This window comes from Heloderma suspectum, chromosome 5 (genome assembly GCF_057233095.1).
Source record: "Heloderma suspectum isolate Gila_16-S chromosome 5, 16-S_ref, whole genome shotgun sequence".
In the NCBI taxonomy this organism is placed as follows: domain Eukaryota; kingdom Metazoa; phylum Chordata; class Lepidosauria; order Squamata; family Helodermatidae; genus Heloderma; species Heloderma suspectum.
Genome location: NC_139462.1, coordinates 105,804,103 through 105,830,053, shown reverse-complemented (window position 1 = coordinate 105,830,053; position 25,951 = coordinate 105,804,103). Strand labels below are relative to the sequence as shown.

Genomic DNA, 25,951 nt, shown 5'->3' with positions numbered 1-25,951 from the left:
ATATATAGGCTTGAAAATGTGTGCATTCAGCCATTCCTTAACTACCACCACTCCATACACACACAGTATTTGGAACAGATTTTCTTTTTAAAAGAGGCAAATCCCATAGATTTAAAGAGAGAAATGCATACACACACACACACTATGTATAAAGAGGCCTGTACATGCTTCCAGTGCTCAAAGTCAGTAAGTAGCAATCACTGGAATGCTGGAAGTGGGCGTGAGTATTGGCCCTAAGTGGATAGGCGGATACTCCGTCTCCACTCATCTGAACAAGGTTGAGCAAAAGTGTTTTTTTCCTGCTCAAGTATCATTATGAGTGCTGGGCAGTCAGGGCAGCCTTCTCTTTTGTTCAGTCGATTAATGGCTCAGGGAAGCTGGTTGATGTTTTCTCAATGCGAGAGATACAGAGATCTCTCTGGAATGGAAAAGTTCCTCCCTCCCCTCCAGGTGTATGAAGGTAAGAACAGCAGTTTGCGAGAGATAGAGAAGCACAGAGCTGAGGGAGCTTGAGATGCAGGCACCTCTCTCTGGGCCCTCATGTGACTGTGAGGCAGTGGGTCTGCTGAATCCTAGGAGTGCTCAGTTGCCTCCATTTATGCTCTGTTTGAGTATATGTAAACAAACAGTACCACCCACCCACCCACCCACCTCAAATCCACCATAAGGCTCCAGTGCAAGGAATCCAAATCTTGATAGTGTTGGCCCTTGAACTTCTTACACTGGGGGAAGTGGGGATCATTTAATAATATTCTGATGGGCTTCTTAGCTGCTCAGCCTAATGATACTCTGTACTTCTGCTTGCTAAGACAATGGTCTCTCTTCCCAGTCCTAAAGAAACTGCCACCTTTTGCTGACATGCAGTGCCAAGAATTTTAAATGGGTGAGGACGTCTAAGAAGCAATGTGAAGCACACTCTTCTGATTGGGTAAACTGCCTGTTTTATTAAACCATATCAAGGCCCTATGCAGTAGACATAATGACTGATCTAGCCTGGCTTTTCCCCACCTTGATAATCAAAACAAGGTTTTCCACACACTGCTTTCCCAAGGCCATTTTGTTGCAACTTGCACTAAATGAAAATTCTCGGAGATGCCATGAAATGGTGTTTCCCAAAGGGGTTGCTACAAAAACCTAACAGTGACATTTCCCTTTTATAGTTAGTCTTCTTACTAAACCACAGGGTCAGGGCACCCATTGGTTCCCTGTGAAGTAGAAGCCCCCCAATACCCTGTTTGGCTGTCAAAAAGGTAGCACTGTAGAATCTCAGTCCAAAGTTTGAAAATCATTCAAATCTTTTTATTTCAGTTTTATAACCACTGATATCAGTTGTTTGACACAATTGTAGGTAAGGTCACTTGGGCCCTCTTACAGAGCTATGAAAGTTGTTTGGTGCTTCCTCCACATGACTTAGAAAATTGAAACATGACACACATATAGTCTGAGACACTCCAATTTGTAGGGACATCACATGTTCACTGAATGTTGGTCTGCAGGAGTTCTGTTCCCCCTTGAAGCAGGCTTGGGTTTGGCAGGTTGGATGATATTGGCCGCATCCAGGAATATGTGTTTATAATTGCAAAATGCAAGTTTCTTTATACATGAACAGTTGAATTTCTCAGGCCCAATTGACAAGGAAAAATAAACCAAACCATTTCAGATTTGAATCTGCGCAATGTGTCCTGCTTGAAGTGAAATTGCTCACAGTGCTAAAGCACTGTGCTAAGGCACTATTGTTAAGAGCTAGTTCTCCAAGAACTGATTTCGTAAGCTAAATGAAAAGAAGGTCAATCTATATTTTGTTAGGCCCTAAAAGTCAAGACTGAAACTATGTCTTCTGCATCCTTTCTGCACTGGAAATTGATTCAGATCCCCTCTTGAACTGATTTACACTCCTTTGCTTTTATTATTGGCCCAGTTCAGTGTGTTGCTCATTTCAGCTACATTCAGTTAAGAATGTTCTGCTTTCCATTCCATTGCCAATGGCTCTGAAGTTGTACTTAAGTGTACACATTTGCATTTTAAATGAGTTACTATTCTAAACAGTCAGTACCTTTGTAGGAATGTTCAGTGCAGTTTTTCATTTTGCCTACCTTTTCCCCTTAAGATCGTGTGATCTGGATTTTTTCAAAGGCTTTTTTTAAAGGCTATGGTTGGAGAGTGATTGGGGTGTAGGAGACATCCTAGGAAAAACAAGAAAGCAATTCTTAATGCAAAAATAAGGAACTAGGTGTCCTATCTTGTGCACTTAATATCTGTGATGGTTACACAACAGCAACCACCTTGAATATTCTGAAATCATTTATACATTCACAATAAAGGGAACAACCAACACTTTCTTATTATCATCATGATAAAGTAAGCAATTCCTGCAAGGAAAAATACTGCTAGTGATTTCAGTATGTTTGGATTAATCCTTGTTATGCCTTACACACATCTCACAATGTGTTGATACTGTCTGCATTATGCAGGAAGATTTGAAGAAAAGCTTTTCCAGTCTTCACTGACAAATTCACAAACTGAAATCAGAGATGTATGAGCCCTCCTCTCCCTCCTAGATATATTGGTAGCCTTATCAAAACAGTTTGGGCTTCCCTTGAAAATCCTCAAAGATGTTTTGCCTGGGGAGAAAGGAACAGGTTCAGTTTGCATGTCACTTTAATCAATGGCATAATATTTGAAACATTTGTTAACCCTTTTTGCTGTATGATTTAGTGCTTCCTGTGTGCATTGCTTCACATACAACATCATGAGACATGAGGCCAACTAGCCACCTATCTATAAATATACAATGCATCTAGGGATGGTGTCAGAGTCTGAAGGGGGTGGGAGTCTGATGGACTCTCCCCCGCTCATCCGGCCTGGGGTGCTGAGGACTCAGCTGCTGAGCTCTCCAGATTCCTGGAATGATCTCTCAGGCAATCAAAGGGTACATTCTTGAAAGCCTAAACAAAACCACACCCACAGAGAGTTAGTCCAACTTTAAATTTTTGTTGATAACTCCAGGCTACGTGGTTGAGGTCCATCAAGATCAAGGGAAGGGCATACCCACACACACAAGGAGTTCCACACCACTGCTTTCGCACTAGCAACTCCACGCTGCATGAGTTCTGGCAGAGGGAAGTCCAAAAGTCGTAGATCAAACCCAGCCTGCCGTACACTGAACTGACTACAAAACACAGACACACAATCCAAAGCAACAAGAGATCAAGTCTATGAAAAGCCCCACAGTGCTTTTCATGGCAAGCCCTTAACAATTAGGGATGTTGGAGAAATCCTCCATGGACCCCAATGAGGCCAGATTCTATTGAATCCGGCCCCCTGAAGTCTGTGGAGGATCGGATCTCCTACCTTGTCTTCCAGCGCCAAGTCCTCGCCGGCGGATCCTCCCTGCCGCCGGCTCCGAAAACCCAGCGATACGGCCGCCGTGGCTGTATCGCCCGACTGCTGACGCAAATGGCGTCCGCTACTCCATTTGCGTCCCCGCTCTTTAACGTGATAGGCTGCATAAAGATTTACGTAGCCTATCACGGTAAAGTGCAGGACACAAATAGTGTTCGCTATGCTGGACGCCATTTGCGGATGCAGACCTCAAGAGGAGGCCATGGCAAGAGCGCTGGGGGCTGGCTGCACCAGGGGCTCCGGCACTCAAGCCCTTACATGCATAAAGCACAACGGCTTGACTGCCGGAGTCCTTGGTGTAGAGAGGAGGGGCAATTTGAGCAGCTGGGCGGGGCGGTAAAGCGAGCAGGAGGCTCACCAAGTGGGTCCAGGCCATGCGAGCTGCGGGGGGGGGAGCTCGTTGAGCTCCCACATGCCCCAGATGGAGATGGGTCCATCCATCCTTAAATGCAACAATTCAACACCTAAGTAGCAATCCTATGAAGGTTTAGACAGGAAAAAAAAAAAGTCCTACAACTCTCAGCACTCCCCAGCCAGCCATGCTAGCTGGGGAATGCTGGGAGTTGTAGGACTTTTTTTTTCTGTCTAATCCTGCATAGGATTTCACCCTTAATTCTCATTAAAGGACTGGAGCCCATGTTACTTTTGTCATGGGGAAGCAACCCCAAATGGATTCCCCCAGTGACTAACTTTCTTGCCATCGCTTGGAAAGTATACCCCATCCTCATGCAGCTCTTGTCCACCGCCCAGTGGGAATGCGGAGCAAATATATAGAGACTCAACAAAGAATATCCCTGGTCCTCTTGGTAACTACTTCAAAGTGCTACAGCGAGGACAGGGATCAGTCACTAGAGGTTATTGCAGAGGTAGGGGACCCCCCTGGGCTGAATTCAATTTTGGTGAAGCCCTTGGGGGCTGTATTCCAGTGGTGGGCCAGACCGAAAGCAAAGGTGGCAGGGCCAAAGGCCAAAAAGGCAGGGCCCAAAATCAAAAAGAAGCACACCAGCATCTCTTGCTGCCAATAGCTATGCTTTAGAGGGGGTATTTCAACCTTTTAGAATGGGGAAGAAACTGCACAAAAATCAGGGCACCACCAAACAAATGGTGTTTGGAGGAGAGGGGGTGGAGCTCCAGGAATCCCAGAGCACCAAATTGGGACTCAAGGAGGGCTGGATTTGGGCCCTGGATGTGAGATTCCCTACCCCTGGCTTCTTGGAATATTATTATGCCTATTCGCTCACACTGGCTGTACCCGTCTGGTTGTGACGGATGAAGATCGTATGTTTCCAGGTATCCATACTATCCAGACATTGCTTCAAGTTACTTGTAACAGAAGAAGGGTCCAATTCTGCAACCTCAGCATGCACTGAATTTACATAGTTTGGTGAACATGTGGCTATACCAAAGACTGATGGGGAGAGCAATCCTATGGTCCATGGGCAAGCATCCCAAGGACCATGGGATGGCTTGGATTCCCCCCTCTATGGTTGGAGACAGTGCTCTGACCTTGGATGGGGGAGTCAGAGATTTCCCCCCCTCACCCCTGCCCCATTGCAGCTGGTGCACAAAGAACTGTGCCAGCTGCCTCTGTGAGGTCTTAACATAGACCTCAGAGAGGGGGAAAGGGGGCATTCTGCTGGGTGGGGAGGGGAGTTGACCAGAGAGGCCAGGATACAATTTATTCTGAGCATCCTCCAGACTCCTTTCCTCCCCCTCCAAAGTGCCCTCACTAGATGGACTGTTTAGCTCATCTAATGAAAATAAAGGAGACTGGAGGATGGGGAGGCAGGCAAAGATCGCCTCTGTTGGTCCTCCTGCCCTGCCAGCATCAGCCTGGGCGGGCATAGGAATCTCAGAAACCTCCAAGTTCAGGGCCTTCTGAGCAGCAAGGGTGCAGTCTATAGGATTGCATCCAAGCCGATTTAGAAATGGTTCTTCCCATTCCAACGGCTTGGAATCAAAATAGAAGATACTAAGCATGTTATAGGAGATATATGATGAGTGAAAACTGAGGCTGGCATATTAAATCTGTGGAAATGAATAAATTGGCAAGGCTACCTGTTGTGTTGTTAGGCACAGCTTCTCTGTTCTTATTCTTCTGTGAAGCAAAGGGAAGATCCATGGCACCATTTTTTTTTTTTATATCCACACTTGTATTTTATTTCTTCAAGGAATTTCAGGTCTGACAGAAGGTCCCACCCTGTGGTGAAGTGGGATGATCGGAAATTCTCAGCACTCATAAAGCAGAAAATTGTATGTTGCTTGTATATAAAGCTAAATGGGTAGTCTGTCTGCAAGGATTGTAGCTCACTGAAACTCATTTCATTGACAGCCTACAGGCATCTGATCAGAATAAGATGTTCCAGTCAGGGATGTGTTTGACTCTGGCCCCAGAAATGAAAGGCCAGTGACTAATTTTCCAAGTTCATTGCCTGAGTGTGTTCTCTTAGCCATTAGGAGAGAAACTACACAACATAAAAGTAATCTCAAGAATGTAGGTCAGTTGGAATATCGCTGTACCAACACTTGTAAAGAAAAGGGCTGCAATGTATTTTAAAAATTCAAAGGGGCTTTTATATAGCTACTAATAAAAGATGCCAAAACGCTGTTAGCAGCAGATTTAAAGTGACTTATTGCTTGCGGTGATTAAACCCAGCAGGCTTCCTTGTTTTTACAAACAGCGTCGAGCCCCTTCTGTTTACAATTTGCTGAGACACAGAATGCATTTGCAGTCACCAGTGCAGAAACGCAGGTAATTTGGGCTGCAGCTCGATGCACACTTACTTGGGAGTAAGCCATGTTGAACTCTGCGTGGCTCACTTCTGAGTAAACATGGATAGAATCAGTTGGTTCATAGCACTTCCCGAATAGAGCTCCCTTAGACAATGGCTGCATTCTCAAAGAACTGATTTAAACATGCCAAAGGGCTTTGGTATCCCTGTGGAAGTGTTTGACTTTTTCTTTCAAGAGCAGAACTCCCTCCCCTATGTCACATCACAAAGGCTGGATCTACACTTACTGTCTTTTTTCGCTCCCAATGAAGTTTCACTGCCTGCCTTTCACACTACGCAGTACCCACCTCGAATTGGAACCAGAATTTTCCACTTCTGTGCTCCCGCTTTCAATACCCTAATATCCCGGTATTTCCCCTTAACGTACTCTGATTTTCCGCCTCCGCTACCATATCCGGTCATAGTCCCCTCCCCTGCCTGGCCATATATGGTGGTATTTGTATTTCCCTCCTGTCCAATCACAGCCCTCAACGGCCCCATCTAGGGATGTATGAAAGTCACTTACCTTTCACGAAATTTGATTCGCGGTGGGGGGGAGGCGCTCCGTCCCTCCCCCCCGAAATTCTGGCTGGGGGGGAAGGCGTCCTGTCCCTCCCCCCCCAAATTCTGGCTGGGGGGGAGGCGCCCCGTCCCTCCCCCCCGAAATTCTGGCTGGGGGGGAGGCGCCCCATCCCTCCCGCTGCGAATCCTGGCCAGCCGGGTTCGCAAATGGCGGTGGCCGTAGCCTCCACCGTTTGCATCCCTGCAGTCAGCTGTGATAGGCTACGTAAATGTTTACATAGCCTATCACGGCTGAGTTAAAAAAACAACAACTGCGCGTATGCAAATGGCAGCGCCCATGGGCGTCGCCATTTGCGTTCCTTATTTTGGCACGTCTAGTCTATGTAAACATTTACGTAGACTACGGCGAAAATAAGGGGAACGCAAATAGCATAGATGCTACGCTATTTGCGTTCCCCTTATTTTCGCCGTAGTCTACGCAAATGTTTACGTAGACTAGATGTCCCAAAATAAGGAACGCAAATGGCGGCGCCCATGGGCGCCGCCATTTGCGTACGCACGGGTGTGTTTTTTTTCTAAACACAGCCGTGATAGTCTATGTAAACATTTATGTAGCCTATCATGGTATTTTTTAAAAATCTAGCCATGATAGGCTACGTAAATCTTTACGTAGCCTATCACTTTTTTTTTTTTTAACTTGGAAATGGCGGCGGCGGCAGCCGGTCGGAAGACCGGCCACCGCAGCTGCCGCCGCCGAACCGCCGCTGGAGCTGCCGCCACCAGGGAGATTTGCCCAAGATAAGTCCCATCCCGGGGGGGCGGGGGGGCAGACCGTTTCGCCACCAATTTTGGGGGGCCGAATGCGCTGGCATTCGGCCTTCCTGAGATTCGTGGCGAAATTCTCTGACATCCCTACCCATGTCTTCTTCCGGCTACTGATCGCATAGTTTCCTTAGCAGCAGCCCCCATTTCCTCAGCAACAAGCAAAGGGCTGGATGTGCGTGCGCTTGTCTGATCTCAGAACCTAAGTGGGGTCGGCTCCTGTCAGCAGTTGGATGGGTGACCTCCTGGGAATCAGGCTTCCTGTACTGTGCAGGGGGTTGTTCTATCCCTTCCAATGAGATTAAGTTTTACCCCCTCCTATCCCCCGCTCTGGATGTTTTTTTTTAAATCCTCGTAGAATCGGGCCTTCTCCGATTTTTTGCCGTCTTAGTCTACGTAAATATTTACGTAGACTATGACGGCGAAAATAAAGGGGAATGCAAATAGCGTAGCGGGCTCTATTTGTGTCCCTTTTTGATTCACCATCTTAGCCTATGTAAATATTTATGTGGGCTAAAACAGCGAATCAAAAAGGGACACAAATAGAGCCCACTATGCTATTTGCGTTCCCCTTTATTTTCGCCGTCATAGTCTATGTAAATATTTATGTAGACTAAGATGGCCAAAAATAAGGAACGCAAATGGCGGTGGCTGTAGCTGCCTCCATTTGTGTACACATTTTTTTTTTTTTACCCAGCTATGATAGGCTACGTAAATCTTTACATAGCCTATCACATCTTGTAAAAAAAACCCAACAACACAAGACTGCAAATGGCGGTGGCAGCAGCTGGTCAGAAGACCAGCCACCACTGCCGCCGGAACCCCCGCCACCCAGAAGATCCGCCCCAGGAAAGTCTCATCCTGGGGGGGATCTGCGGGGGGGATCCGCAGGGGGGCGGGGGGCAGACAGTTCTGCCACAGAGTTCGGGGGGCCAAATGCACTGGCATTCAGCCTCACCGAGATCTGTGGCGGAATTCTCTGACATCCCTACCTGGGCCCTTTTGCATGCAAAGCACATGGTTTCCCACTGAAGTCAGGCCGTTCCCCAAGAGCCTCCTGGATCTGCTTCTCCTCCTCCTCTTTCAACTCAACTATTGCCAACTGCTTGCTCACCTGCTGCTTCCTTTGGCCTAGATGGGGTGATAACGGCAGAGACAAAGCCTATCAGTAGCTGATACTCGTTCACCAGCTCTCACTTTGGCAAGTGAGCGGGTGGTAGCAATGAGGAGAAGGAGCAGAAGCAGCTGGCAACACTGGCGGGCCCACTGAGGATGTCTGGCCTAGGGGCTGCCAAACCCAGAGCCAAGACTGCACAAACATAAAGTCCCCTTGGCTATGCAGAAATAATTGCATGGTTCTATGTCCTGGATGATGGGAGGGTTTCAAGTACTGTCACTTGCTATTCCTCTGGCATTTGTACCTTGCTTCTAAAATAAATGGCAACGGGACATATATGTTTTAATGTGTTCAGTTTGCTAAATGGATTTTTGTCTTCCTAACAACGAATGGCTTATTTTGCTGTCCCTTCATAGCAGCACTGATTTTGTGATGTCTTCTACTATTCACAAAGTTATGAACAAATTATTTTGCATGGGCAACAAATACTATGTTTATCTTCACAGTTGTTTACTGCTGAGAATTATGTCACCTGCGTAACACACACACACACACACACACACACACAATTTCTGCCCACTGTCTTCTTCATCTGCTCTACTGGCATATGTGCATACTCACTGGTAGTTTGGTAGGAGATGGCAAGCAATGCAATGTTTACATTGACAGCCTGAAGAACAGACTGCTAATGCCATCTCTTTAGGCATGGAGTCCACCCTCTGATTCTTCGGTACTTGTGCATTAGTTCCACAAGCCTTTGTAGACACCTGTTAAGAGTTGTGTGCCAAGATTGAAAACCTGTATTTAGGAAAGAAAACAAGATATGTGGTTTGCAAAATTTCTGTCTCAGATAATAATGGTTAAGAGGGGTAGAACATACTTGACAAGCCTAGGATGGAAACAATCCATATTAAAAAATTGTCCAGTGTGTTATCATCTTGGCAAGCAGCAGGACTTCAAATCCATCCTTCCACAATTTAGCTAAAAAAGCAATATGCACAAACAGGTGAGTTTAAGACAATATTCTTCATTGGTTCACTAGTTACATCACTGAATTATTCTGGTCTTGTGAGTTCAGCTTTTCCTTATGGAAAGGAGTTTTGCTGGACCTTATACGTGTGTGTTCAGGTAAGTATTTGCTTCTTTGAGAGACAATCTCTCAGGCAATTAGGTGTTGCTCTGACTTGGTTGCTCATGACCTATTCATGCTTTTCTGGTCAGTCTGTGACATAATCTGTTTGGATCTCTACCCTGGTCCTCACCCTGGGTGTCACCATTGCCATGGAGGAGGGTTCTGAGGTACATCTTGACATCTCTTTCCCAGTGTTAATTGTAAGGTGAGTAAAGTTTCCAGGAAAAAAACAAACCAACAACTTTGCAGCAGGGTGCTGCTAGCTAGTAGCTCCTGTGAGCATTTGTCCTGATCCTTGTTCTCCCTGTCCTGCCATACTAGGCCTTGGGTTATGTAAGGAAGCCTCCCCCTGGTCCAACCTGAGAACTTCAGCTATTGGGTGTATGGAAAGACAATAAACAAATAATATCCCCCCTCTATCCTTGCCTCCCTGTTCCAGTTAGGGATGGGAGAACAAGTGATGTTCAAGCTTGTTGAAATTCTCTGTTTTCCACCTTGATGCTTTTCTTACCTCATTGTCGATCCTGTACACAAACATCTTTCTTTCTTTCTTTCTTTCTTTCTTTCTTTCTTTCTTTCTTTTTAACAAGAGAAGTGCACTTTTTCAAACATGAAAAATGCTCTTTTCATAGAATCATAGAATAGTAGGGTTGGAAGGGGCCTATAAGACCATCTAGTCCAACCCCCTGCTCAGTGCAGGAATCCAAGTCAGAGCATCCCTGACAGATGGCTGTCCAGCCCTCATCTTGAATGCCTCCAGTGTGGGAGAGCCCACCAACGTCCTAGGTACTTGGTTCCATTGTTGTATTGCTGACAGTCAGGAAGTTTTTCCTGATGTCCAGCCAGAATCTGGCTTCCTGTAACTTGAGCCCATTATTCCATCTCCTACACTCTAGGATGATCAAGAAGAGATCCTGGCCTTCATCACTGTGTCAACCTTTCAAGTACTTGAAGAGCGCTATCATATCTCCCCTCAGACTTCTCTTCTCAAGCCTAAACATGCCCAGTTCTTTCAGCCTCTCCTCACAGGGCTTTGTTTCCAGTCCCCTGATCATCTTCGTTGCCCTCCTCTGAACCCTCTCCAGTTTGTCTGCATCATTCTTCAAGTGTGGTGCCCAGAGCTGGACACAGTACTCAAGATGAGCCCAAATGTGCACTTTTCTCCACAGGCTAAAACATGATGAAAATGCAGTGGGAGGGGGTTGGCTCCACATTTTTCGAAGTGGGTACTTTCAAATGTAAGTTCAGGAAAATGTGAAAAACTCCTAAGAATTATGCTCCTGCTGACATTTGGGGTTGCTAATGGGCCATGTTCACATGATTTGTCACAAGAACAGAATGTCCATGCTTCCCTAGTTCCACTGTCCCATTTGTCTTGCTTTCCCTTCTCCCTGTGGCAACTTCATCTGTTTCTTTTCTTGCTCTTGCTCTCTCTCTCTCTCTCTGGGCCTCCCCTCTCCTTTTGCTTGCCACCCTGATGTTATCAGGCCATTTAAAAGTTACAGCAGCAGTGACCAGCCATAACCACTCTCCCTCAGTCAGCTAAAACCACTGCTCTTGCGAGCTGTTGGGCCAGCCAGTGAGTGAGTGGTGCCTTTGGATGGGCAAACCAGGGATGCTCAAGTGTGCTGAAATTTTCCGAACTTTACTTCAAACCTCAATTCAGCTCGCTCCCATTCTCGTTTTCCAGTTCATTTCATTGGGAAAAGTTTTGCATTTTAAAAGTGGGCATTTTGAGAAAGCCGTAGCCGTGCATTCTCAGACATCCATAATGGTGCCTGCATGTGAGTGTGATGTCAGTGCTGGACAACAGTGTTTCCTGCTGGCCTGGCCTGGCCTATACTGCAGCCAGGAGATATGGGAACATGTCAACATGCTCCAGCAGCTCACTATGTCCAGACTGACTGACTGACTGATTGACTGACAGACAGATAGATAGAATGGTTATCCAATTCCTTAGCTCTGTAGTCCTCCATCACACCTGAAAGGAAGCCCAAGGCTGAAATCCTATGAACTCAGTGATGCTGGCGGCTCCTATTTCTGTGGAGGAGTACATCTGCTCTCGGTTTCAGTCAGAACCGGTCAGAACTCTAAAGGAGCTATCCAAAGTTCTTAACCCCATCCCCCAAATGGGTTCAGAACCTTCTACAGATCCTTTAGAGTTCTGTCTGAAACCCAGAGCGGATTCACTGTCCCACTGAAATAGAAGCCACCAGCCTCCACTGTATGAACTTTCGGAATGACATTGAACCTTGCATAATTTACTTTTGAGTAAAACAAAACATGCATAGGGCTGCACTGCATGTACCTTTTACTGCATTCTTCCCCTGTTACTCTTGCTCTTCATTGTCTTCCCTTTCCTCTATTGTGTCAAATTTTTTGGACTGTAAGCTGCTTGGGACACAGTGTCATAGGGATGCGTCATTCAAAGGTACATTTTGAGATCTCTGCAAGCTGCTATTGAAATGCTATAAAATGTGTGCAAATGTTTCAATATAGAGCACAGTGCAGAAATCAGATTCACTTGACCTGATTGGGAATGGGAAGACCACTGTGGATGCTTCGAGAATTGAGACAACTACACAATCACTAAAAATGGATATATGTACAATACTTCCTTATATGCTTCGTCCCAGTTACATAATCCTGAAATGCATCCTGTTGCAGGCTGATTATTTCACATTTTGCTACAGGAGAGGCATCTCTTTTGTTTTAATCTTACCACTGCTTTCTTATGTAGGTTGAAGCCAAAAAGAGAAAAATCAAAATCAATGGAGCAGATGTTTTATATTTAGAATTTTCATTTGGAAATTTAATGACTTGCTACAAGAGCAAACATCTGGCTATGTGCTGAAGTAGATTAGCATGCTTCCCTTGGTTTCTTTAGGACAGGTGTAACAAGCTTGAGGGGGAAAATCATGCCAGGTTCTTCTTGGTTCTTAGTGAAGTGTGACGGGAGGAGGAATACCAATAAAAGGACACAAGAAGGTTATCCATTTTAGCATGGTCAGCCTGTTTGGAAGGATCTGATTAATTGTTAAAATGGTGGTAGCTGTGAGGCAATAGGCATTTTGGTGGTTGTGTGAGAGAACTGGAAATGATGTGTGGCCATGGTTCTAACACTTGCATCCAGGGACATTCTGGGAGTATGCACGATTGTACAAATATTTGTAATGCAATTACATTAACATTAAGAGCTTTCAGCTTAGCATGTTTTGTTAAGGGTTTTCCACATTCACTCCAGCTCCAAAACACTGGGAAATTACAGCTGTTAAGGGCCAATGAAGGATGCTGCAAGTGCCCAACTTAGTCCGGGAGGCTGGCAAAATCCCCCATGCCTGACCACTTGGCCCCCACTTGCCAGGCTCCAGGGCACTGATGGACCCAGCCAATAAGTGCCCTGGAGCTTGGTGACCGGCTGGGAACAGCCTGGACTTGTTGCCACATGCACCCCAATGGCAAGCAGCTGGGGGATGTGTGGCACCTCGTCCTCCTTCCTTGACAGCTGACTGGGCAGGACAGGCCCTTGGCTGGTACCCCGGCCACTAGCCATCTCCTGCTAGTGAGGAGAAGATGGCTAGCGGCTGGGGCGTGCATGCCGACCCCAGCAGTCAAGCCCTTGTGTGCACAAAGGCTTGACTGCCAGAGTCCTCGACAGGGTGACAGGGGGCCGTGTAGCCCATTTACGCATGATTACAGGTATTTATGCCTGTAATCTTGCACATATGGGCTATTCACAGCATCCTTTTGCATATGTAGAAATATGTACTTTTTTGCAGTCGCCTTAAATGGCAATCGCAAAAATGCACATATTTGTTTATACACAAGAGGGAGACCTGAATAGCCCATATATGCAACATTACAGGAGTAATTGCCTGTAATCTTGTGTATATGGGCTATGCATGGCCCCCTTTTGTGTTTATACAAATATGTGCATTTTCGCGAGCACTATTTTTTCTTAAAATGATGCTTGCAGGACTCAACAACTGCTCCCAGGGGAGTGTGGGTGGCTCTGCGAGCACACGGGGAGAAGCACATGTCCAGGGGGTGTGTGAGCAGGGGCAGGGGTGCCCATCCATCCCTAGGGCCAACTCATCATTTAGCTAATATGGATATTGATGGTATCCTGGACTATGACTAGTTCCTGCTTCACCAATCCCTTGGAGCTGGATAGCTGTCAATAGCAGAGTGGTGGATCTACATACTAGGGTTGCCTAGATTGAAAAAAAGTCCTACAACTCCCAGGATTCCCCAACCAGCATACTGACTGGGGAATGCTGGGAGTTGTAGGACTTATTTTCTTCTAAATTCAAATAAGATTGCACCCTACAGTTACCATGTAACTGAAGCTATCATTTCATGTTACAAGTGCCCAACTGGCAACCAAAACCATCTACATAGAATGACAGAGTTGGAAAGGACCTTGAAGGTTGTATAGTCCAACTCCCCATGATCCATTAGCTTTATGGTCCAATATTTTGCAATAGAAATTGCAGATCTGGTGGCCCCAATCCCAACTGGGGCCATAGTGTGAGGTTAAAGCACCCCTCCTACCCCCCCACACTAGGATCCTGATCAGGCCCCCTGCACCTACTCTAGAGTTAAAAAAAAAAAAGGAAAAAAGGTGTAACTGCTAGGTATGTTGTTAAAGTAATATCTCTTTTGACCCTCACATACCATTTAGAAGGGTAAGAATTTGCATAGAAGCACTTTAGCATACATTTTTAAAATGCACATTTTTTACAAGAAAGAAATATTGTGATGCATGCATTTTAGTATGAACTGTTGATTTTTATTTCAGGACACTTAACACTACTCTATCAATGTCCAGAATTCTGATTTTTTTTTTAAAATCACAAGACCCCAGTGGCATAAATTTCTGATAGGCTTATAAACTTGTAAATAAAGGATAGCTTATTTATTCACATAACCTCTGAGCCAAAAAGAAGATATTTCTTCTTTTCAAACTTGTAAATATTGGGAGCGTTGAAGGGGGCAGGGTTCTAGGGCCTGTTGATTTAGTGGCAGAAATGGCTCCTTGCAAGTGCACAGAAAATGCCAGCATGAACTAAGGAACTCTAGGATGTGTAATTCTTAACATACCACAGGGGAGTTGTTAGGTTCTTAAAAGATCCTGGGCACAGACCCGTAACACAAATTTGCATATATCTATATCTATATCTATATCTATATCTCCATATCTGAGTCTAAGCGCACCTCATATATATATATATATATATATATATACACACACACACACACACACACACATATGGGGGTGCATGTGGTGTGCTTGAATGTGTGTATAGATTACACACATGCATAGATTACACACATGTATGAGAGGCCATACTTATCTCCTTATTTTCCCTGTGTGCCATTGTTCTGAAAATTACAGACAGCCTAGATTGTCCCGAAATAAAAAACCTGCAAATTTTCAGAAGGATAGGTGTAGCTGTTCATGAAGGGCAGTTCTCCAATTTGGAGGAGGGAGTGATTTGCTTTCCCTTCCATTCACCCCTTCCCCAATAGTTTTTGGGTAAATTTGTATGAAAATGCACAGCTCATTAGAGGTCTCCCCCAGGCAAGAAACTTGCAAAGTTTCTGAAGGATATACATGCATGCAAACTTAGACTGACTAAAATTTATTTACATTTCACCAATGTTAACAGCAGGGGAACATGGGTGGGAAAGTGCTATTGCACTCAAGTCCTGCTTGTGGGTTTCCTGTGGGCATCTGGTTGGCCACTGTGTGAACAGAATGCTGGACTAGATGGAGCTTGGTCTGATGCAGCATGGCTCTTCTTGTGTTCTTAAACATAAGAGTGCCTCTGAGCATGTGCAGAATGTTTTTCTTTCCCCACTGAGCACTTACATTCTCCCCCTACCAATTCTATTCCCCTCCATGCAACCATCACTCCTCAACCTACCATCCTCCAGCAGTTCTTCATAAAAACGGATGTCTTGTTTTGTGCAACTCTCCTCTATCTCCCCCTTGTTATGCACAAGCTCTCATTGTATCTTCCTCCCTATAACTTCATTTGTGCCAAGACTTCACCAGGATTCAGCCAATGAATCTGTTTTCAAAATTAGGGCTAAGTTATGGAGAAACTCTGAACATGTACTAAGTGCTTTTCCCTTACCGCTGAAGCTAGAGTTCATGCAAATACACACACGTGCATGCGCGTGCACGCGCGCGCACACACACACACACACACAACAAAATATGCATAGGACTGACCTGAAAGGGTAGTCAGTTCATTAGACGGAATTGGGTAGGCACTGTATTAAGCCTGCAGCACCATGCTCACAACTCAGGACTTATTTCTGAGTAAACCTGCAGAACATCAAGGTGCAAACCTCCCTGCAAAAGTAATTTGTGCTGGAATCCTATGCACACTTTCCTGAGGGTAAACATTATTTTATTAAACTCATTAAACATAATGGGACGTCTGAGTAGGCATACATTTGTTGATCAGTCGTTCAGTCGTGTCCGACTCTTCGTGACCTCGTGGACCATAGCACGCCAGGCCTTCCTGTCCTGCGTTCTTTCCCAGAGCGTGCTCAAGTCCATATTCATTGCATCAGTGATGCTATCTAGCCATCTCATCGTCTGCCATCCCCTTCTCCTTTTGCCTTCAGTCTTTCCCAGCATCAGGGTCTTTTCCAGAAAGTTTTCTCTTGGCATTAGGTGGCCAAAATATATGAGCTTCATTATCTGTCCTTCCAATGGGCAGTCAGGATTGATTTCCTTTAGGATGGACTGATTTGACCTCCTTGCAGTCCAGGGGACTCGTAACACTCTTCTCCAGCACCACAGTTTGAAAGCATCAATTCTTCAGCGCTCAGCCGTCCTTATAGTCCAGCTCTCACAGCCATATGTTACTACTGGGGAAACCATAACTTTGATTAGATGGACCTTTGTCGGCAAGGTGATGTCTCTGCTTCTTACTATGCTGTCTACGTTTGCCATAGCTTTCCTCCCGAGGAGCAAGCATCTTTTAATTTCATGGTTACAGTCACCGTCTGCGGTGATCTTGGAGCCCAAGAAAGTAAAATCTGTCACTGCTTCCATTTCTTCCCCTTCTATATGCCAGGAAGTGATGGGGCCAGATGCCATGATCTTCGTTATTTTAATATTGAGTTTCAAACCAGCTTTTGCACTCTCCTCTTTCACCCTCAACAAGAGGCTCTTTAGATCCTCTTTGCTTTTTGCCACTAGGGTTGTATCATCTGCGTATCTGAGGTTGTTGATAATTCTCCCAGCAATCTTACTTCTGACCTGTGATTCATCCAACCCGGCGTTTCTCATGATATACTCTGCATATAAGTTAAATAAGCAGGGTGACAATATGCAGCCTTGTCGTACTCTTTTCCCAATTTGGAACCAATCGGTTGTTCTATGTCTGGTTCTTACTGTTGCTTCTTGACCCTTGTACAGGTTTCTCAGGAGACAGGTAAGGTGGTCTGGTACTCCCATCTCTTTCAGAATTTGCCACAGTTTGTTGTGATCCACACAATCAAAGGCTTTAGCATAGTCAATGAAGCAGAAATAGACGTTTTTCTGGAATTCTCTTGCTTTCTCCATGATCCAGCGAAAGTTGGCGATTTGATCTCTAGTTCCTCTGCCTCTTCGAAATCCAGCTTGTACTTCTGGTAGTTCTCAGTTCGCATACTGCTGAAGCCTAGCTTGTAGGATTTGAGCATCAACTTGCTGGCATGTGAAATGAGCACAATTGTATGGTAGTTTGAACACTCTTTGGCATTGCCCTTCTTTGGAATTGGAATGTAAACTGACCTTTTCCAGTCTTGTGGCCACTGCTGAGTGTTCCAAATTTGTTGGCATATTGAGTATAGCACTTTAACAGCATCATCTTTTAGGATTTTAAATAGCTCAGCTGGAATACTGTCATCTCCGCTAGCTTTGTTGTTACTAATGCTTCCTAAGGCCCACTTGACTTCACTCTGGAGGATGTCCGGCTCATGTTCAGTGACCGCACTATCATGGCTATCAGGGACATTCAGATCTTTCCTGTATAGTTCTTCTGTGTATTCTTTCCACCTCTTCTTCATCTCATCTGCTTCTGTTAGGTCCCTGCCTTCTTTGTCCTTTATCATGCCCATCTTTGCACAAAACGTTCCCTTGAGATCTCCGATTTTCTTGAAAAGATCTCTAGTCTTTCCCATTCTGTTGTTTTCCTCGATTTCTTTGCATTGTTCATTTATGAAGGCCTTCTTGTCTCTCTTTGCTATTCTCTGGAACTCTGCATTCAGTTGGATATTTTCCCCTTTCTCCCTTGCTTTTCGCTTCCCTTCTATCCTCAGCTACTTGTAAAGCCTCATCAGACAGCCACTTTGCTTTCTTGCATTTCTTCTTCTTTGGGATGGATTGAGTTGCTGCCTCCTGAACAATGTGACGGACCTCCGTCCATAGTTCCTCAGGCGCTCTGTCTATCAGGTCTAATCCCTTAAATCTATTAATCACCTCCACTGTATATTCATAAGGGATATGTTTTAGGTCATACCTGAATGGTTTAGTGGTTTTCCCTACGTTCTTCAATTTCAGCTGAAATTTTGCAAGAAGCAGCTCATGATCTGAGCCACAGTTAGCTCCAGGTCTTGTTTTTACTGACTGTAAAATGGAGCTTCTCCATCTTTGGCTGCAAAGTACATAATCAATCTGATTTCGATATTGACCATCTGGTGATGTCCATGTGTAGAGTCACCTCTTGTGCTGTTGGAAAAGAGTGTTTGCTATGATCAGCGTGTTCTCTTGGCAAAACTCTATTAGCCTTTGTCCTGCTTCATTTTGTACACCTAGGCCATGCTTGCCTGTTATCCCAGTGATTTCTTGATTTCCTACTTTGGCATTCCAATTCCCTATGATGAAGAGGACATCTTTTTTTGGTTTTAGTTCTAGAAGGTGTTGTAGGTCTTCATAGAACCCATCAACCTCAGCTTCTTTGGCCTCAGTGGTTGGGGCATACACTTGAATTACTGTGATGTTGAATGGTTTGCCTTTAATTCGTACTGAGATCATTCTATCGTTTTTAAGATTGTACCCCAGTACTGCTTTTCCCTCCCTTTTGATGACTATGAGTGCTACTCCATTTCTTCTAAGGGATTCTTGCCCACAGTAGTAGATATGATGGTCTCCTGAATTAAATTCGCCCTTGCTTGTCCATTTTAGTTCTCTGATTCCCAAGATGTTGATGTTCAATCTTGCCATCTCATGTTTGATCACCTCCAGCTTACCTTGATTCATGGATCTGACATTCCAGGTTCCTAAACAATATTGTTCTTTACAGCATTGGATTTTCTTTTCACCACCAGACACATCCACAGCTGAGTGTCCTTTCAGCTTTGGCCCAGCTGCTTCACTCTTTCTGGCGCTACTTGGAAATACCCTCTGCTCTTCCCCAGTAGTATATTGGACACCTTCTGACCTGAGGGGCTCATCTTCCGGCGTCATATCTTTTAGCCTTGTGATACATTCCATGGGGTTTTCTTGGCAAGAATACTAGAGTGGGTTGCCATTTCCTTCTCCAGTAGGCAAACATAAGATTGCATAAATTAGCAATATGTATCTCCCCTCCACTTAAAAAACAAACCAAAAATTCCTATTTATATTAAAGCTTTCTATCCAGAGGAGCATAGGAAGCTGCCTTATACTGAGTCAGACCCTGGGTCCATCTAGCCCAGTATTGTCAACATTGACTGGCAGCAGTGGCTTTCCAGGGTTTCATGTCAGATTCTTTCCTCTACCTCAAGATTCTGGGGACTGAACCTTCTGCATACCAAACATGAGGTCTTCCACTCAGCTACAGCCCTTCCTATTGATGGATGATGGCAAATGATAAACAAAACATCCTCAGACTTGTTTCTTTGCAGCCATGTGAACCCACTTTTCTTCAAGATTTGAGTGAGGAAAAGGAGAAAAACCAACCCTCCTATCTGTTTGTATAAAAGTCAAATACAGTTCAGAACTTCTCTTGCCCACTGAAGAGAAATATCTTTAAGAATTCCCCAAGGTATGCTCTGGGTGGAATAAAGAAGAGAAAGAAAGAACAGGATAGGGGAGGGAAGAAGAAGAATGGTGATTGGAAATGCACTGGGGGGGGGCAGTAGAGACAATTCCCTAAGCCAAGTGGCTCCTTTCAGAGAGGTAGTGCTTCAGAGAAATGTAGGAGGCCGTGGAGGGTTTGTAAGGATTGCACATACTTAAATAAACTTTATGAGGTGAGGTGGCTGAGGGCATTTCTATCTTTTTTTAAACTGTAGAACCTATTTAAAAGCCTCAGCAGTTCTTCGATCATGATGCCACATAGTCCTAACCCTCCTTTTGGAATAATTTGAGTCCTACAGCTATTTAGGAGAAATTAAAGTGGAGGGGGCAGGGGGAGAAAAAAGTTTCTGGAGGCTGATCGGATCTTTGCTGTACTGAAGCTACTAAACTTCTGTAGAATCCAAAGGCTCCAGTTTGGGGCAGTAAAATCAGATGCTGTGTGAAATACCAGTATATCACTCTTCCTTCTTTCTCTTTCTTCTCTTCCTTGTCCCTCTTCAAAATTTCATTGCAAGCAAGCTCCCAACAGTGGGCACATAAGCAGAAAAGTGGAGGAGGGAGGTTTTTTGCACCTCAAATAAACCTTCACCAGAGATTAGGGATAATGACCTCCTAATGGTCACCTTACACACCTTCTGATTAGGATCTCTAATCCCCTGTGTGGTTTGACATCTTTTACTTTTTGTTTTAGTCTTTGAGAAAAGGAAACTTTACACATGGCTAGCACAAAAGCCACTGGACCTAACTGCCTGAAATTTGGCAGGTTCAGTCAGCCAGGTCCCCAAATTCTGTTAATTTATGTGGAAGCACAAAAAAATGTAGCTCTTTGCTTTGACAGATTTTCTTGAAAATAGCCAATTTTACCTGTGACTAGCACAAAAACCACCAGACCTAACTGTAGGGATGTATGAAAGTCACTTAGCTGGTCCTGCAGCTTGCTTCGCGGTGGGGGGGAGGTGCTTCAGTTCTCCCTCCAAAGTTCAGGCCGGGGGGGGAGGCGCCCCGCCTCGCCCGGCCGAAATTCAGGCCGGGGAGAAGTGCCCCGTCTCCCCGGCCGCGAAATAAAAAAGTGAATGTTAAAAAAAAACACAAACACACGTGATAGGCTACGTAATGATTTACGTAGCCTATCACCGCTAGATTTCCAAAGTCAGCCATGATAGGCTACGTAAATCGTTACGTAGCCTATCACGGGTGACTTTGAAAAAACAAAAAGCGCGTACGCAAATGGCGGCACCCATGGGCACTGCCATTTGCGTTCCTTATTTGGGCCCAGGTAGTCTACGTAAAGATTTACGTAGACTATGGTGAAAATAAGGGCAACGCTATTAAAATAAGGACAATTAAAATAAGGGCAACGCCGCCCCCGCCTCTGCTGAAACGCCGCCGAAACGCCGCCGGGACCCACTGCCGAGAGGGACATTCGAGGGAGGTAAGTCCCATCCTGGGGGGGCGGGGGGGGGCAGAGAATTTCACCACCAATTTCGGGGGGCTGAATGCGTTGGCATTCGGCCTCCCCGAGATTCGTGGAGAAATTCTCCGACATCCTACCTAACTGCCTGAAATCTGGCAGGTTGAGTCAGCTCCATGGGGGCTGCCAGGTCTCCAAATTCCATTCACTTATGTGGAAGAACAAAAACAATTATAGCTCTTTGCTTTGACAGATTTTCTTGAAAATACCAAATTTTACCTGTGACTCACACAGAAAAAAAACCCCTAACTGCCTGAAATTGGGCACACTCAATCAGCTCCATGGGGGTTACCAATTCTCCAAATGTCATGTATTTATCATACAAACAAAAAAAAGTTATGGCCATTTCTGTTTTACAATGCAAGGCAATGGGAAAATGTAAAAGAAAATGGCAATTAGGACAGTTCAAAAGATTCGGGGCACAGCTCAAAAGATCCAGGGCCCATGCCCAGGTGCTTCTCTTAAATGACACACTGACATACCATATCTCATAGGAAGGCACACTACTCTATGTCTTTTTAAAAACAAGGCCTAGCACTTCAATAAAGAAAAATTATTCCATATACAGGCCTAGAGAGTCCTTGTGTCAAGGAAAACTCTGGGAAAGCCAGGTTTTGGAATGTGTTAACTTTCAACTTATGCTTTAAAAAAGGCCAACAGTTTGGTTTCTCTCCCCTGCAGTATAACAACAACAGCATAAATACCTTATGTTGATTAAAGTAGAATTAACATTGCAGCTCCCATTTTTCATAGTATATATAGCTTTTAAACTTTTGTATATTGTATGTAATGTTTTAACTTCTTTAAACTGCCCAGAGACATTTGGCTATGGGGCAGTATAGAAATGTAAACAACAACAACAACAACAACAGGGAGTTTGATAATTCTGTTTTCCTTGGGATAATTTGATGATCTCTAATCCCTATTTGAAAGTTGATACGTAGATTCTTTGCCACTGAGTTTTATTTGTACCAAGGAGTTCCATAATTCAGCTTTCCTCAAGTTGAGAAAAGGCATTGACTCTGGTGGTACCATGGCAATATTTCCTGGACTATGTGTGTTCAAACCCTATATTAACATGGGTTCTGTCTGAAAAAACACTGCACTTCTGGACTTTTCTGAAAAACAGGAATAAAGTTTATTTTATCGTTGTCCTTTATTTTCAAGAAATGTCTCCTTGTCTAGAGGGTAAGGGCAGTTTCAGACTTCTTCTGAAATCTTCTGTCTTAGTTAAAGTAGCTGGATTGGGCCTATCTACTCTACACATTCTCTCCCATCTCCCTGGTAACCAGCCACTCCCACTCTGATTCTATACTCTCTCCCTCCTGGCCAACATAAACTGGGCATGTGAAAAATATATCTTATGAGCTCCCAGTAGGATAAAGTGGGCAAAATGCATTACAAAACAAAAACAAACCTACAAACATGTTATGCTACTACTAGGTCAAAGCACATACTAGACCTTTCCCTTGACTGACATGACAAATGGTTTCCCAAAAGATGCAGTACAGATGGAGCAATCAGCCAATAAATTTAATCCCAACGAAGTCTATGGGAGAAACCCCTATGACAATGGAGGTCACTTGTAAAACTTTAAAATCCTATGAAGCTACTTCTATAAGCTACTTCTTACCTTCTCTACCTCAAAATCAGCATGGACCATCTTCAAACCAACCTCTCCTACACTGACAAGTTTCAGATGAATCCTCTCAGTTGTTTTCTGAGTATACCCCCTCTCCCAATTTCCAGTTGTAATGGTGGAATGAGATTCGAGTCACCCATAACACAACATGCAATATAAAATGTATCTCTCATGAAGTGTTCTAGTTAAAGCTGAGCCACATAGGGGTGGAGAGGAGTTTTGCAAATATTTTGTGTGTGGTCAACGTGTTTTATGTTGATTATTGTGCTATTTGGTCATTCGACTGTAATAAAGAGTGATTATGTTTGCGCATTGAAAAGCAACCTCTTCCCTTCACCTGTTTTCAGTGATTTTTCAATGGAATTGTGTCCATAGAGGCAGGAAAAGAACAGGTCCCTGTTGTGGGCCTAATTGCCACAGAACAGCGTAACAAAAAGGAGGCACTGACCTGAATATATCTGTTGTCTATCCTCACTACAGCCCTGTTCAGGCATTAGCCTAAATTAGGAATGTCAGAGAATTCCGCCATGGATCTCGGTGAGGCTGAATGCCAGTGCATTCGGCCCCCCGAAATCCATGGCGGAACAAAGTCCCCACCCCCCACCCCACATGCCCTGTTCGAAGCTCTGAACATGAGCGCGTGTCCACTAAGAATACTCGCAAATTGTCAAACACCTGCTCAAGTTCATCTCATTCCCAATTCCCAGTTTGATGATTTGTGCAAATTCCCCATTTGTTCACTGGTTGATTTGTGCAAGTTTCCCATTTATGCAGAATGAGCAGCAATTGCAAATGGCGAGCAGTGAGACAATCTTCAGAGAACCCTAGCTTCCTTGAACATCACTTGTTCACCCATCCCTAAAAGGAATAACCCAAATACATAAACAATGGATGTGAATAGTTGCAGAAAATCATGCCAGAAAATGGAAGGTAAGGAAGTTACTTTTCATGCCCCTTAAAAGCACAATTTTTGACTTAAAAAAAAAAAAATGGTGAAAATTAAGCACACCTCTAGTTCTGTTAGATGAATCCAGGCAAGTCAAAGGGTTTCAGAGCAAAGCTAGCTTTCTGATTCAGAGTGGAGCATCTTGCACATTGGTTACCTTCTTGGCCGTGCTCCAAATGCTAATAACTCAAAGCCAGGTTGTCTGAAGTCACTGTCAGCAGACACATATTAATGGATGGAACTGGAGAAGGATTCATTAAGGGTGTAATCCTATGGAGATAGTCAGCTGCCTCCAAACTTGGAGGCGACCGACTATCCAATGGTGTTGGCAACTTTTCTACACTGTATCCAGGAACAGAAAGGACATTTTACACTGAACAAGTTCCCAGATTTCGGGAATACTCCCCAGCTCAGCTTGCAAAGGCAAGCCAAGTCAAGTCACCATGGAAATCCGATGAGCCGCCAAAGGACCGGATTTCCCTGTGATGGATATCCCTAGAAAAGATCACCCAGTCATCTCACCTAATGGTAAGCACCCCTGCTCTGATTTTTGTGCCCCTGTGCAAAAATGGCAAAGCATTCTTCCTTCTACCTTCATTGGAGAACAACAATCCAACAAAAGTAGTGGTTCTGGTGTGTGTGTGTATTGGTGTACAGACCTAGTAAAAAATGTGATGGCAAGTATGGTTCTTAAAACACATTACATTTTTTTGCAATGTAATCTTGAATACACCCAAGACTGCTGAAACTTGTGAAAAAGCTCCTCCCCACCCCTCTGCCTCAATGCACTAGGACATCAAAGAGGGAGGGACAAACCTCCGTCCTCTCCTCTTTCTGTGCATCACTGCTATTTCTCCTGACAACCTGGTAAAACTGAGATCATCCAGGAGGTTTGGATCAGGTGAGTTTGGTTTGGAATTTGGACTGGACATATCCCTTAAACTTCCCTGTTGCCATCACTATTTTCTTCAGCCTCCCTTCCTGAAAAAGTCAGTTCCAGCACAGGTATCTGCCCTACACTTTTTGCAATTGGGGATGGCACAAGAGTCTGGGAAGGTGGTGGACTCCTCCCCCCCATGCTCACCCCCCCAAATCCACTCACTGAGCCCCCATGCTTACCCAGACCCACTTGCCAAGTAACCCCGTGCCCTGTGAGCAGGTCCGGCAGCCACCCGTCCTCTTAGCAAGCCACCATTTTGTGCAAAAATGGCTGCTCGGGGATTTCCATAAATATAATGTTACATAAATGGTAGCCAGAAAGGGGCTATCTATGCAACATTACAGGCATAAATTGTCCACTCACGCCTGTAATGTTGTGTAAATGGCCCCTTTATGGCCATCATTTATGCAATGTTAGATTCCCAGAAATCCTCGAGCCGCAATTGTTACGCAAAATGGCGGCTTGCTAAGAGGACAGGCGGCTGCGAGACCCATACAGCTGCTCACTGAGCAGGTCCAGGTGAGGCTGGCGGCTCAGTGAGTGGGTCCGAGGGGAACAAGCAGCAAAGAAAGTCTGTCCATCCCTATTTGCAATCCAAACTGAAATGTTTAATACTGGAAATCAAAGGATGATGTTGAAATGCGAATAGACCGTCAGTTTTCACATGCTCTCAGTATAATGAGGAAAAGGGCAAAACACCCAAGGAGACATCCCATGCTGTTTCAACACTACAGTAATCTGAAAATGCTAATAATAATGGAACATATTACCTTTTCTTCTGCTGTGTCAGTTTGAGAGAGAACCTGGCTGTGTCCCTGTCTGAGCACATTTTGTGCTTGGAGTCACTGTTGCTTCCTCCAGGAAGGAACTCTGCCTAAGGAGTACTACAGGCTGATGCAAAATGACATGCCAAGTCACATGCTGCATTCCACCATCTGCCAAGTCAGTCTGAAAGGCCTCACACCAAGGAGAGCGTAAACATTCACACTGTGATAATGAAACTTGTGGAAACTGACATCTGATTCTTGAATTCCCCAAGTTATAGTCATGGAAGGGTATGACAGACATAGGTAGACACTGATTTCAATGGGAGAATTAAGCACATGCCCAAATCTGTGCA

General features: G+C 44.7%; 1 long non-coding RNA gene across 1 annotated transcript; it reads right to left on the bottom strand.

Annotated features, from left to right (window-relative positions):
• Positions 1 to 1,280: 1,280 nt before the first annotated feature.
• On the bottom strand, positions 1,281 to 25,710 carry LOC146344241 (uncharacterized). The gene is made up of 4 exons (XR_014792595.1): positions 25,602 to 25,710; positions 9,256 to 9,432; positions 5,461 to 5,602; positions 1,281 to 2,621 (listed from the first exon to the last, which is right to left on the bottom strand). It is a non-coding gene; the product is annotated as an uncharacterized LOC146344241 (long non-coding RNA).
• Positions 25,711 to 25,951: the final 241 nt, after the last annotated feature.